The sequence below is a fragment of the Sitophilus oryzae genome, unplaced genomic scaffold (genome assembly GCF_002938485.1).
Source record: "Sitophilus oryzae breed Bouriz unplaced genomic scaffold, Soryzae_2.0 scaffold_179_pilon_pilon, whole genome shotgun sequence".
Lineage (NCBI taxonomy): Eukaryota > Metazoa > Arthropoda > Insecta > Coleoptera > Curculionidae > Sitophilus > Sitophilus oryzae.
Genome location: NW_022146501.1, coordinates 3,228,204 through 3,243,122, shown reverse-complemented (window position 1 = coordinate 3,243,122; position 14,919 = coordinate 3,228,204). Strand labels below are relative to the sequence as shown.

Below are 14,919 nucleotides of genomic sequence, written 5' to 3'. Positions count from 1 at the left end.
GATTTGTTTGCAGTTTAATGGGTTTTAGTGTTTAGAATTCTTTCTATACTTAGAAATTTGTGAAGAATATTATTAAGGTTTGTTTGTTTACATCTTATATCAAACAAAAAGGGAGGTTATTTTAACCGGTGTTTTGACAGGACAGAGTTGACAAGACTGTTCCAAAACTGTTCCAACCGATTGTCAATCTAGAATCGTTCAAAAACAGTACCGAGTTAACGCATGCGGATAAGACTAGTCCCAATGATTTCAGAACGGTTCCAGAACCGTTCTAAAACTTGGGGTTGGAACAAACCTAAAGTGTTTTGAGTTAGTGTTTTATTTGGTAATATTAAGCAGTTAGAACTTTACATTTTCCAGTTTGATTCAGAAAACTTGCTAATAACTTCATTTAATTAGAATTTTGTGTAATAATCATAGACAAAGCAATAATGTTGATGTAGATATAAAAAAAAAATATTTGTATACAGAGTGTCCCAATATTATTTCGTATATTTTTCATTTTATTGATTTTATGGAAAGCACTGTTCATTAAAATGTTGTATCCTATGTTATAGGGCTTGTTTCTCTCTACAATTTCCTGTCTCACGAAGGGTTCACAGTTTCATATATGTCAATTTTCGAAAGAAATCGGTACTTACAGAAGCTGCAAAAAGAGTAGAAGCCAGTTTACTTCCAGAGAAAAGTAGGGGGCGATATGAAATAGCATTGAAAGTATGCGAAAAATGGTGTGCCGAAAGAAATGCTAAGAATATTGCTTCGGAGACAGTCTTGATGGCATATTTTAGCGACTTGGCAAGGCAGAAAAAGCCATCTACTCTTTGGGCTACGTACAGCTTGATACGGACAATGCTAGAATTAAGAGAAAAGGCCAAAGAAGTCTAGCATTTTTACCTTCAACAAATAAATGTATTAAAATCTTCAATTATTATTGTTAATCTTCTTGTTTATTTTTGTTGAGATCAGTATTTAATAAAGATATTACAAGAATATTTTGCTTAATTAAATGAGGCGAGAAATAAGAAAAACCGAATGATTAGGTGAGTGAAATGGATGAGGGAAATGGGTCAGGGAAATGGAATAGGGAAGAAATGTAGATTAACTTTTAACACTTTCAAATTTTTTAAAAGTCAGTAATAAAAATATAAATATAAATATGTTTATTCAATTATCTATATTATTTTTTAAAGCTTAATTAACATTTTTCTGGGCAATATATCTGTACACTACCATATATTCCCAACGAATCTAGTTCGAAAGAAGCCCGCACCTTTCTACCTCTACCCGTGACAGATAGTAAGATATCCCGAAACGGGACCTTCGTAGGTACGTTTTGAATAATACCTTGCGACCCCATCAGAAAAGAAACGTTCCTGTAGGAAAAACCGGTCCGTTCTATGGGAAAAGACCGTTCGTTCGGCGCATAAATTTCACCCTCATCACTGTTGAGACAGTAGGAAATTATTTTAATTCGTTTTAAGAGAGTAATGGGTGGGACCGGCACGTCCGTCGTAAATTAATTTCGAAAGGAAGATGCTGCTCGCTGTTGCATTATGGAGTTAGGAAGTTAGTTAAAAAGGAAGTATGTATCTCTTCCTATTTTTTTTTTGGTTCGGGTAATTTTTTTCGGGTATGTTGCAAATAAAAACGAATTTAGAATGGTAGTTTTGTGTTATTGTTTTGGTGTGAAGGTTTGTTTTTATACTGGGTGTTTCTCAAAAGTGGCTCACCCCTATAACTTTTTTATTTTTTTTTCAGATAAAAAAACGAGATTTGGTATGTTAGTAGGTATATGACATAAATTAGGATTGATTGACGTGGTCGATTGTTTTCGGTCACTTCCTGTTTCACCGAAAATGACTACAAATTTTCGATAGAAAATGACACTGAATAGGATGACATATCATATGTCAACTTCTAGACATTTTCGCTTAAAAAATCGTATTTTTAATTTCAATCTAGAAAGTTATGGTTGTGTTAAAAACACTAATTTTTAATCATGGAGCCTTGGAAAAATACATTCGATCGTCTATTTTTCGTGTCTTGTCCTGGCCGGTTAAAAGATGCCCAAATCGTATTTTTAATCATATCTCAATTTTTTCAAAAGAACAAGGTGGCTCGTTAGCATATTTGTAAAATGCATTTTTTTATGAATAATATGGTACCACATACTTGGTATTTCGAGTCAAATTGTTAATAATAACCGCATGTTACAATTTCAAATACGTTGACATATAATATGTCATACGCCAATAAAAAATACTTGCCAAGTACACGAGTCGTGAGAGTGCGCTTTTAGGAATAACAGCGCTTTCAGATGGAGCGGATCGTCCGCGACGGACCATCCGCGACTTCGAGCAAGTACCATGAGTTTATATGAAAAATTTCAAATGAGTCGCGTATGCTCCGTCCGGATGATTGGTCCGACGGCTCTCTTGAAGAAACACGACGGACGGTCCGCTCCATCTGAAAGCGCTATAAAGATTATTTCGACAAAATGGAATTTACGTTTATAAAAACAAAAAGAAACTAAATCAATAGTGTGTATTAACGCCTCTAATTCTAATAACTGGCACGTATTGTGTTGGCTAGATATTCAACTAAGCTGCGGATGTAGTCCTGCTCTGATTTTTTCCCGTTTTCTAGTCCTTGAAGATCTACTGGCACCGCTTCACATAATATATGCTCCATTTGATTAAGTCATCACTACATGAGGCCTTTCAAGAACTAGAATTTTTACGTTATCAAGGTACTGGCCAACAAACATAGGCACGCATGGAAGGGCATTATCATGAACCCATCAACAATTTAGGGGGCAAAAGCAACAACATGACACCACAACACTGAGTGGATTTTAAGATATAATCGTTTTAGAGTAAATTCTATGCAAATAAAGCTATCTCAATAATATAAAATCGCCAATTATTTTTTTTAATTAAAAAGATTTCGTCTTTTTCAAAACTAATTATACTCAAATTCTCGAAACTCGAATGGCATATGGCATGTACTGAAATACCCGAATTGTATACACAGGGTTGACTCAAAGTAGTTGTTTTTATATTCTTCTCTACTATTACAAATAAAACACCTTGTATTTTAGGACATAAATTAACGTAGTTTTTATCAAACTTTATGTTCTGATAACACATTTTTATATTCAAAATCGATGTTTATTCACAAAGTTTCTATTAGTGAAATTCAGTTGAAATCAAAATGTTTATTATGGTTTCCTTAAATCTGTTTATTGATAATCACACTAGAGCAACTATTATGTAATCTTTACCAATGGGTAATGTGATCCGAATTCTCAATAATCAAACTGTGAACATAACAAATAAAGAGTTAACATAAATTCCACCACTGGCAAACGAAATGCAAAATATTGCACCTTTAAACCGAAACTAACCAGGCGTTTAAAAGATCCTGATCTGCTTACACACAAAAATGACGGAATTGGTAAAACACAATTGAAACGGTTAGAGATTTAGTGTGAGAGGATCAGCTGGGAAGCCCTAAATAAATATTGATTCGAAAATGGGAAAAGACCTTTGCCATCTTAAGAGTCCATTTGCGCTACACCGCTCGGGTCGGTCTCAGGGGTCGGGTAGAGCGGGTGTGCTGTGGAAGGCGGTCCGTTCACGATCCCCCACCGCCTGATTTTTGGTCGGACGCATTCAGTGTAAATCACATCTGAATATTTCCCATATTATTTCAGTGGAGTAAAAACGATATCAAAATGTGTCAAAATTTTTTTGGAGGTATAACTACATGATATCTATACAGGATTATCAGTTAGGCCTTTGTGCATGTGAAATAACTAATTACGACCTTTTTGGGGGTGTCAGAAATTTTTTAACTAGCAAAATGTCAAAAATGTATAACCATGTTTTTTTATCTTTCCTACGCGATAACTCCTAAACTAATCAACTTATTCACAAACTCTTTTTTTTAATCGATTGAGAACACATAGGCGGTGATAGCTGAGGTAATTAAAATTCCATAGTGAGTGTATTTTTTTTGGAAAATGGATTAAACTTCAAACATTAACTTTATTGTATCATGATTTTCGGTAAGCGAGAAACTTTTTTATTTGAAGGAATTTTTACATAGTATCTGCGTATGAAATAAAGTAAAAATATTGAAAAAGTTTTTGAAACTTGGTACAATTTTCTAATGCTAATACTTTTCTTGTTATCCTAAATTAAGTTTACGAATAGGCCGCGCGCGAGACCACTCGGGCCTCGCCGCCCGAGACTTTGATTTTATATGGCGACACGGCGGACGCGATGTTCCGTAGGCCTATTTCTGATTATTGTTATTGTACCTGCAGTTTGAAATTTAGTTAATTCAGTACGTTATAAATTATTTAGTTATCGACTCTTTAATTTGCAGAAAAACTATAAACAAAAATGATAGGCTTTTTAAATCCTATTATAACGAAACCTAAAAACTATCATAATCATAAATGCTGCGGAAAAAGGCAAAATGATGTATGCTTAATATATTAATTAATAATTGTATATATATTATATTAACAATTATTAATATATTATATTAACAAAAAGAAAACTAGATAAATAGAACGGTTTTGATATTATAATATTTTTGATATGTGATAAAATAGGAAAAAAGGGCAAACATCACAAATTAACATCTAGACAAACAGGTATCTTATGTTGTAACCTATTTTAATAAGATTTTTTAATAAATTCATTGATAATAAAATTGATATGATCGCTAAAATTCCATAGCCAGTATTTTTTTTTGCCAATAGAGCTGAATAATTTGTCATAAACCAGAATAATTTTAATTATTCTTATTTACCGTAAATATAAAAAAATAATAATAATAATATAATTCCATTACATAAATAATTCTATATAATTCTACAGAATGTCCCTCGGATTGTGGAAAAACAAGTGGAAAACTTTTATTATTGACATTTTGAGAAAAATGTATTCTTCATAAAAAATTTTGCTTGTTCTAAAATGGTTAATCCCGTTTATACTTTTCCAAATTTCCATACCGTTTGTATATTGTTGAATTTTTTCAGTCTTAAAAATCAAGGGGCGTTTCTATGGTAATATAATTTCGATTATATTCTTTGATAGACGGTTATTATTAATTATTGTTTTATTATATGTAAATTTATATATGCATGGGAAATATTGTTGATCGTCATTTCCCAGTCAACTGGACGCCGTTTTTTTTTCGATCATACGGTATATTATGTATTTCAATAAAAGCGACAATACTTAGGCAACAATGTTTTCGATCTAGCGTGGTTTAATGACAAAAGGGGCTCCCTGTAATCCTTTTACCTGTTCAAATTAATTGATTAGTATAATGAGACAAGTCGCTGATTCCTACTATTTAGTGGTTTTCATATTTTATTGCAATGAAAATCGCAGTTTTACGTACACAAAACGCAGATTTAATTTAATTTTTTTTTAAAAACTCAGAGCAAAATTTAAAATGTCATATGTCAAATAGAAAAAAAATATTACAGTCGAAAGTGATAAAATATCCGATTTTTAAAGAAAAATCTCAATGCAATCGGTAATATTTGCCATGACTACCAACATAAAGCTTTTTTAATCTGCCAATTCGTTTATTTAATCAGGAAAGTGTGCTCAAAGGTTTCAAAAAAAAGAATTTTTATTCATTTCCGATAAAGACAATTAAAATAAAAATTCTCCAGCTTTGGCAACATTTGACTTTCAAAGAAATTTTTGTCTATTTTAATTTCTACACCGGGTGCGTCTCAAAAGTGGCTCACCCCTATAACTTTCTTATTTTTTCAGATAAAAAAACGAGATTTGGTATGTTAGTATATGACATAAATTAGATTTGATTGACGTATTCAATTGTTTTTGGTCACTTCTTGTTTCACCGGAAATGACTACAACTTTTGATTCTTAAATGGCACCCCCTGGTATTTGTTTACATTTTCGATAGAAAATGACACTGAATAGGATGACATATCATATGTCAACTTCTAGACATTTTCGCTTAAAAAATCGTATTTTTAATTTCAATCTAGAAAGTTATGGTTGTGTTAAAAACACTAATTTTTAATCATGGAGCCTTGGAAAAATACATTCGATCGTCTGTTTTTCGTGTCTTGTCCTGGCCGGTTAAAAGATGCCCAAATCGTATTTTTAATCGTATCTCAATTTTTTCAAAAGAACAAGGTGGCTCGTTAGCATATTTGTAAAATGCATTTTTTTTATGAATAATATGGTACCACATACTTGGTATTTCGAGTCAAATTGTTAATAATAACCGCATGTTACAATTTCAAATACGTTGACATATGATATGTCATTCCATTGAATAAAAAAATACCGAAGGTGCCATTTCAAAATCAAAATTTGTAGTCGATTGACCGAAAGCAATTGAATACGTCAATCAATCCTAATTTATGTCATATAATAACATGCCAAATTTCGCAACTTACAGGGGTGAACCACTTTTAAGAAACACCCGGTATATTTGTTTTACCTACCTGTAAACCAGAATTTAAAAAAAATAAGTAGTTTTTTCTGGTTTAGATTTACTTGTCTTATTGTGCAAAAAGATTCACAATATGGTATGTAACATTATGTATGTTAAGGCGCATTCTCACGACTCCTGACTGTACTTGACAAACATTTGCAATTGGTATACAGGGTATACACGGTGCGTCGAGCATCTATACAGAATCAAGTTTTTATATACACCCGCAGGACCCTATACGCCAATAAAAAATACTTGCCAAGTACACGAGTCGTGAGAGTGCGCTTTTAGGAATAACAGCGCTTTCAGATGGAGCGGATCGTCCGCGACGGACCATCCGCGACTTTGAGCAAGTACCATGAGTTTATATGAAAAATTTCAAATGAGTCACGTATGCTCCGTCCGGATGATTCGTCCGACGGCTATCTTGAAAAAACACGACGGACGGTCCGCTCCATCTGAAAGCGCTATAAAGATTATTTCGACAAAATGGAATTTACGTTTATAAGAACAAAAAGAAACTAAATCAATAGTGTGCATTAGCGCCTCTAATTCTAATAACTGGCACGTATTGTGTTGGCTAGATATTCAACTAAGCTGCGGATGTAGTCCTGCTCTGATTTTTTTTCCCGTTTTCCAGTCCTTGAAGATCTACTGGCACCGCTTCACATAATACATGCTCCATTTGATTTAGGTCATCACTACATGAGGCCTTTCAAGAACTAGACTTTTTACGTTATCAAGGTACTGGCCAATAAACATAGGCACGCATGGAAGAGCATTATCATGAACCCATCAACAATTTAGGGGGTAAAAGCAACAACATGACAACACAACACTGAGTGGATTTTAAGATATAATCATTTTAGAGTAAATTCTATGCAAATAAAGCTATCTCAATAATATAAAATCGCCAATTATTTTTTTTAATTAAAAAGATTTCGTCTTTTTCAAAACTAATTATACTCAAATTCTCGAAACTCGAATGGCATATGGCATGTACTGAAATACCCAAATTGTATACACAGGGTGGACTCAAAGTAGTTGTTATATTCTTCTCTACTATCACAAATAAAACACCTTGTATTTTAGGACATAAATTAACGTAGTTTTTATCAAACTTTATGTTCTGATAACACATTTTTATATTCAAAATCGATGTTTATTCACAAAGTTTCTATTAGAAGTTGAGTTGAAATCAAAATGTTTATTATGGTTTCCTTAAATCTGTTTATTGATAATCACACTAGAGCAACTATTATGTAATCTTTACCAATGGGTAATGTGATCCGAATTCTCAATAATCAAACTGTGAACATAACAAATAAAGAGTTAACATAAATTCCACCACTGGCAAACGAAATGCAAAATATTTCACCTTTAAACCGAAGCTAACCGGGCGTTTAAAAGACCATGATCTGCTTACACACAAAAATGACGGAATTGGTAAAACACAATTGAAACGGTTAGAGATTTAGTGTGAGAGGATCAGCTGGGAAGCCCTAAATAAATATTGATTCGAAAATGGGAAAAGACCTTTGCCATCTTAAAGCAAATCGTGGGACGGTTTCAGGTAAAGGTGTTAATATTTTTAGCATATCCGTTAGGACTGTTTACTTTTCTTCAAAGCAGAAGTTATTATTGTGCAGCTTTACATACAAGAACATTTGCTTGTTTGTATGTACGAATTTTTAAAAAACTCTACCAATTTTTTTCTCTTAAACTATTGTTTCGAAGATATATCCCGCAAAAGACGACTTGCTGGAGAAGCTTAAAGCTTTTCCTAAGAAGTTTGCATACTATTTTAGTTCATACTGTATCGTAATCGGTAAAATACACACCTCTACATACTTGTTTTCTAAACAAAAATTCTTTTTTCATACTGTCCTGATGATTTTTTGATGTCAACTGCCCTATAGCTTCTTTTTGACATTTTTTGTTTTGACGCACTAACCTTCAAAATCAGTAAAACATATATAAATTTCTCGTTCGTTCCTTGGAAATTTTATGAAAAAGAAAGCCAAATTGTTATCAAAGAGGTTATCAAGGAATGATGATATAGAATCAATTTCGACATTGGTACTATACCAGACCTTAAAGAATCTGGAGAAAGGAAATATCTTCTTCTTGTACTTATTTCAGATCTATTCGATCTGTTAGTTTTAAGTTTGCCTCTGTAGGACTTCTTGGGAGATAAACTGCCAACTATCTTTCCATCTGTTTGGAGGTCTTTCCGGCTGTTTCTTACCCATGGGCTTTCCTTCAAGAGCTATATATGCGTGGTAGCCTGTTTTCTTCAGTGCGTTTTACGTGTGCAAACCATTGTCTTTTTCTTTGCCTACCCCATCTCACTACGTCCTGTATTCCACATTCTTGTCTGATATTTGTGTTTCTAATTCTGTCTCTTCTAGTCTTCTCCATTATGGTTCTTAAAGTTCTTCATTTCAGCGACTCTTAACATTTGATTGGGTTTTGTTTATTTCCTGTCGGATTTCTATGCCATATGTTATTATTGGTCAGATGCAGGTCTTATAAATTTTAATTTTGCTGTCTGTTCGCATGAAGGGGTTTGTCCACACTATTTGCCTCAGACATCCTGATATGGCCGTCACTCTGTTTATTTGGCTTCTCAAGTCTTTCTCTGGATCATGGTAGTACAACATATCTATTCCAAGGTATCTAAACTGTGATACATGCTCAATAATTTTGTTTTCTACTACCAGTTTGCATCTTACCGGCTCTTTAAAAAAAGTTAAGTATTTAGTTTTTTTCTGTAGAGATAATCATATTTCATATTTAATTATCGGCTTACTTGATAGAATTTATGAAGCTGTCTCTGCATATCGTCTTCTATATATAGTAGAGGAGTAGTCTATATATAATAGAGGTCACTTTTTCTATGATGATGTCCATTAAAAGATTGAATAAGAAGGCTAAGGCTGTCTCCATGTCTAATGCCTCCTGGTGTTGGAAGATGCAAGAGAAATAAGAGCAGAAGACTTGTGTAAGATTTTTTATGCCACTAGTGGATCAATTTAAACGTCATATGAGTGAATAAAACTCATATTTACGTATGATTGTGGATAAAAAATATTATTTAAGGATATTAAAATACAAAAATATTCCTAACATAGCGAATATAGTTTGTTTTACATTAACTGTTATTTTCATTTTTAAAAAATGGCTTGAAGGATAAATAAGTAATTAATTTCGAAAATATAAAAACAATTAATCAATGCCCAGTCGAAATGCGACAACAGTTCCACCATTAGGTTAGTGAAATTATAAGCTGTTTTGAAATTCTATTATTTTTTTGTTAAAATACTTTGCTGGAAAATGATCATCAACATTTTTTCCCGACGTGATTAATGGATTTGTTAAAATTAATTAAATATTTTCATTAAAAAGAAAAATATTTTCTTCCTAACAAGATCTTGTTTCAACTCGTTGTTTCAACATTTTTAAAAAAAAATTGAAATATAAATTATTATAAAATTTTGCTTGATTTCAGCTTGTATAACTACACCAACAATCCATTATATAGGATGATATCTCGTACATATCAGTATCTCTATTTTCAGTACTTTATCTCAAACTATTACATTTACTTTTAATTCTCATTTGCTCTGTAATTTTGATATGCTTTATGATTTGGAAAATGTTAAGAAAACCAAAGCCTATTCACAACAAGTCGGGTTCTGAGTTCCATTGAAACTCCTACTGGTATGTGTACGAGATTAGGCGTAGCAGATGACACGCGGATACTCAAAAACATGCACTGATGACCAGCTGGTACCGAATAAGTAGTGATATTGCGTAATAACAACACGAAATTACAATTATATCGTTATTTTACATATTTCTTATTACGTGACAATAATAACCCTCCCCAAAACCAAATTCCCAATCTGCAGCTGATAGCGTGCCACTTTCTTAAACGATGCGGGTATGTTTTTCTTAAAAATACACACACATACCATTTAATTTCAGATTAAAAGAAGCAGTTTGCCCATCTGAACAAATTCCGAACACCAGTAACGTACATCAAACAGTCTTACAAGTAACCAGTATTTATATATCTGGTAATTCATCAGCTGAATTTACATATGTATATAAATACATACTACGTATACGCGGTGATCTTATCATGCGGGACAGATGTTTGGGTCCGAGCTGTGGTCACCTGTACCCACTTAGGGTGGGTGTTTTTTGGTATATCCGAAGGAATTTCTAATGAAATTCGAAAATGAGTGGAAGTATAATTTTCCCAAATATTTTCAATTTTAATAAGAGTTTTGAATTTAGAATATGTATACAGGGTTATTCACCACATACGACACGGATTTTTACAAATTATAAAATTTGGGTTCGTTCAAGGACTATTATTAGAGCTACAATTTAAAAATATGTCTACAAGATACAGAGTGTCCCAAATAAATAAAAAATAATATAGTTGTATTTTTTTAAATGGAACACCCTGTATATTATTTTATTTTGAGATTCTACGATTGAAATAAAGATAAATTTGATTAAGATATATCACACTTAAACGTTGCCGTTTTTGTTGTGTGTTTTCGAAAGGAATCAGTACATGTATATTATTTCGTATATTTTTCATTTTATTGATTTTATGGAAAGCACTGTTCATTAAAATGTTGTATCCTATGTCTAGGGCTTGTTTTTTTTTTCTACAATTTCCTGTCTCACAATGTACCGTTTGTGTCCAGGAAGGGTTCATAGTTTCATAGATGTCGATTTTCGAAAGAAATCAGTACGTGTATATTATTTGGTGTATTTTTCATTTTATTGATTTTATGGAAAGCACTGTTCATTAAAATGTTGTATCCTATGTTATAGGGCTTGTTTCTCTATACAAATTCCTGTCTCACAATGTACTGTTTGTCTCGGGGAAGGGATCATAGTTTCATAGTTGTCGATTTTCGAAAGAAATCAGTACATGTATATTATTTCGTATATTTTTCATTTTATTGATTTTATGGAAAGCACTGTTCATTAAAATGTTGTATCCTATGTTATAGGGCTTGTTTTTTTTCTACAATTTCCTATCTCACAATGTACCGTTTATGTCCAGGAAGGGTTCATAGTTTCATAGATGCCGATTTTCGAAAGAAATCAGTACGTGTATATTATTTCGTCTATTTTTCATTTTATTGATTTTATGGAAAGCACTGTTCATTAAAATGTTGTATCCTATGTTATAGGGCTTGTTTCTCTCTACAATTTCCTGCCTCACAATGTACCGTTTATGTCCAGGAAGGGTTCATAGTTTCATAGATGTCGATTTTCGAAAGAAATCAGTCTTACATGTATATTATTTCGTATATTTTTCATTTTATTGATTTTATGGAAAGCACTGTTCATTAAAATGTTGTATATTGTCTATCAATTTGTATTATACCATTTTTTACCAATTTCTTCAAGTTTTCGTAGAAAATGTATTTAGGTACTTATAATTTAGACCTCATTTATCAATATACTCATGGAATATTGACATTTTACTACAATACATAAAAAAATACATAAACAACATTAAATATACATTAGGATAGATCAGTTATATATACAGAGTGGTCTTAAAGAAGTGCAACTATTTTTAAGGGTTGTCTATTTCGACCCCAGAAACACGACTATGAGTTTATTTTCAAAAAAAAATGAAAATTTTGTATTTTTGGATTTTTTTTTGCGATTTTTAATTATAAAGCATATCTTGATTCTATGGCAACATAGGTTTTAGATCCAATTTAGAAGAAATAAAACCTAGAAAAAAAATACAGTGATTCTCAAAATGTAAACAAAAAATTTATTTTTTAAAATTTTCAAAGTAAAATAACTCGGTTATTTTGAACTTATTTGAAAACCGGTAAAGGAGAAATATGTTTCTTTTATCGAGATCTACCAGCCCTGAGAATGTTTGCGCTTATTTAAGACTTACCCCGTATGCCACAATGCAATATAATTCATCAGTTAAAGAGTTCTTTCCAATGATGTCCTCAATTCAAAATACTGTGTTAAATACTTTTTATATTGAGTTGACTCATGACACTGACAAATCAGAAACTTTGTTAAATTCCTAATAAAATAAGTCACACGTGATCTCAAATGATCGAACTTCTACCATCTACGAATCTAGCTTTAACTACTTACAGTTATCCAACGCCTCCAAAACAGATTCCAAAAAACTAGGACACCATCAACAACTCAAATCACCAGTTTTTTCGCAAAAAATCAGTCTAAAATCGTTCACCAGTTGCCAAAAACTCGCGCGCATGGCGGGCTAAAGTCCGATTCACACTGGCCGGCCACTACAAGGCCCTTGGGAGCTGTTTTCGGCGCGAAATCCACTATGCGATTGCCGGTGGTGTGCCGTCAGACCAGTTGATAGCGTACTACCTGGCCAGGTAGCTCCCTGAATTCGCCTTTCTCCCTTTAAAGCATTGTTGTTCTTCGGTAGACCTGTCTTTCTCTGTTCGACACGTTGATATCGGGGTCTTTTTCTTCAACACGTGGTGGCTGGGTATATGGTGTTCTTCGTCTGATTTGTGGTCGATATTGGTCTTGGTTTTATACAAAGATTATTTTTTTGGTTGCTTTCTTTATCATAAAAAAACATGTTATTTAAGCAAATTGAATCAAAATATCAACATCAAAATGTTTCCTTAAATTATCCACTTGATAAAGCGGAACTCAAAAACCTGGAAATTTCCATCCGTAACCTGGAAAGGGAATATTCCAACAATCTAAGACACTCGAAGAAATTTCTCAAGACTAAAGCTTCATTCAGAACCTCGCAATTAGTGGTTTCAATTACACTTTACACTTTTTAGTTTACGATCATTCACAATGTTTAAAAAACACAGTAATTAAAATTAATAGAATATCCTAGCAACAGCTTACGTTAGTCAGTTGTATCCATGAGAAGGCTCCATGGAAGGCTCTCATGGATCCATGAGAAGATTCTGATTTCTAACCACAATTTCTCTTGACGGAAGATAACCAAAGGCCAAAATGGTATTTGTCGCAAATTTTGAAGAATAATTAGTGGAAAAGTCAAAAGTTTGATGACTTTTTCAACTAATTGAAAATGTCCAAACCAATTTTGGCGTTCTGAATAATTACACTGAAATTAAAGGAACTAAGTTCTATGCTAATTGAAACCGTTAATTTATTCCACTAATTGCGAGGTATTCCACCATATTCCACGATGATTCTTGGGCACTGTTTTCTTTAGAATATCATCTAAGTGGATACTAAAAAGACATGGGGACAGAACGCCAACCCTGCCGCTAGTATATCTAGTAGTCCCAAAAGATTATCTGGAATATATCGGTTATATATTATTTACATATATTATTTACATACATTAGTATATTAGTTATACATTACAAAAGGCCACAAGCAGGGATGTTGCCTATCTCCTATACTATTCAAAATATACCTGCAACAAGCACTAAAAAAATGGATGCTCTGGGAATCCCCCTAATAAATGAGGACACCCTATACACCCTATTTTTTGCGGACGACCAGATAGCCCTAGCCCAAGATCACGACGACCTTGAATATATGGCAAGGAAGCTGATAGAGGAGTATAAGAAATGGGTGTTGGAGGTAAATATCACCAAAACTGAATGTATGACTGTAGGGGAACAAGAGAACATAGTCTTAGAGGATGGAAGCGTGATAAAAAACTGTGACAAATATAAATATCTCGGATTAAAAATAACTAACGATGGAAAACTCGACGAGGGTATAAAAAATCGAATAATGCAAGGCAGAAGGGCAATATCTATGTTGAATGGTGTACTGTGGGATCAAGGAATCTCTAAAGCTAATAAGAAGAACATATATAATACGTTAGTGAAAAGCATAATAACTTGGAAGCGAAGTATGGCAGTTGAAAAGCAGAACAGAAATGGATTACTGGAGGAAATCTGCTGGAAAATCGAAAAGAGAGCAAATAACCAACGACAGAGTAAGAGAGATTATGGGAGCAGAACACACAATTGTGGACGACATAAGAACAAAACAACTCATATGGTTTGCCCGAGTCCTTGACATGCCCGATTACAGAATACCAAAACAAATTTTACTGATGTGGACACCTCGAGGCAGAAATAAAAGAGGAAGGCCGCGACGAAGCTGGAGGGAGGGTGTGGATAAAGAACTAGAAAATAGAGAAATACCTGATGATCTCTGGCTAAATAGAGAAGAGTGGAGGTTAGGTGTCGGAAAACGTCGTAGAACGTTCTGAACCGACTTATATATATATAAACGACAACGTTGCTGCTCGCGGCGCAATGTGACCAACATGGCGATAATAAAAGTCACTTTAAACTAATTTTTGCAGCTTTAATCTAAATAAAATATCTGCTACAATCATTTGCTCTACAAAGTAAAATGAAT

The 14,919-nt window shown here is 33.0% G+C and overlaps 2 protein-coding genes across 2 annotated transcripts in view; one reads left to right on the top strand and one right to left on the bottom strand.

Moving 5' to 3' along the window:
* The window catches only part of LOC115882842, a 142,410-nt gene extending 129,566 nt beyond the window's left edge, over positions 1–12,844 (bottom strand). The window contains exon 1 of the mRNA XM_030901091.1: positions 12,664–12,844. The gene's annotated coding sequence lies outside the window, so the exon portion shown is untranslated. The remainder of the gene's footprint in view (positions 1–12,663) is intronic.
* LOC115882697 (retinal homeobox protein Rax-like) overlaps positions 1–14,919 on the top strand; it is a 114,548-nt gene that overhangs the window by 36,655 nt on the left and 62,974 nt on the right. The gene's annotated exons all lie outside the window — the stretch shown is intronic.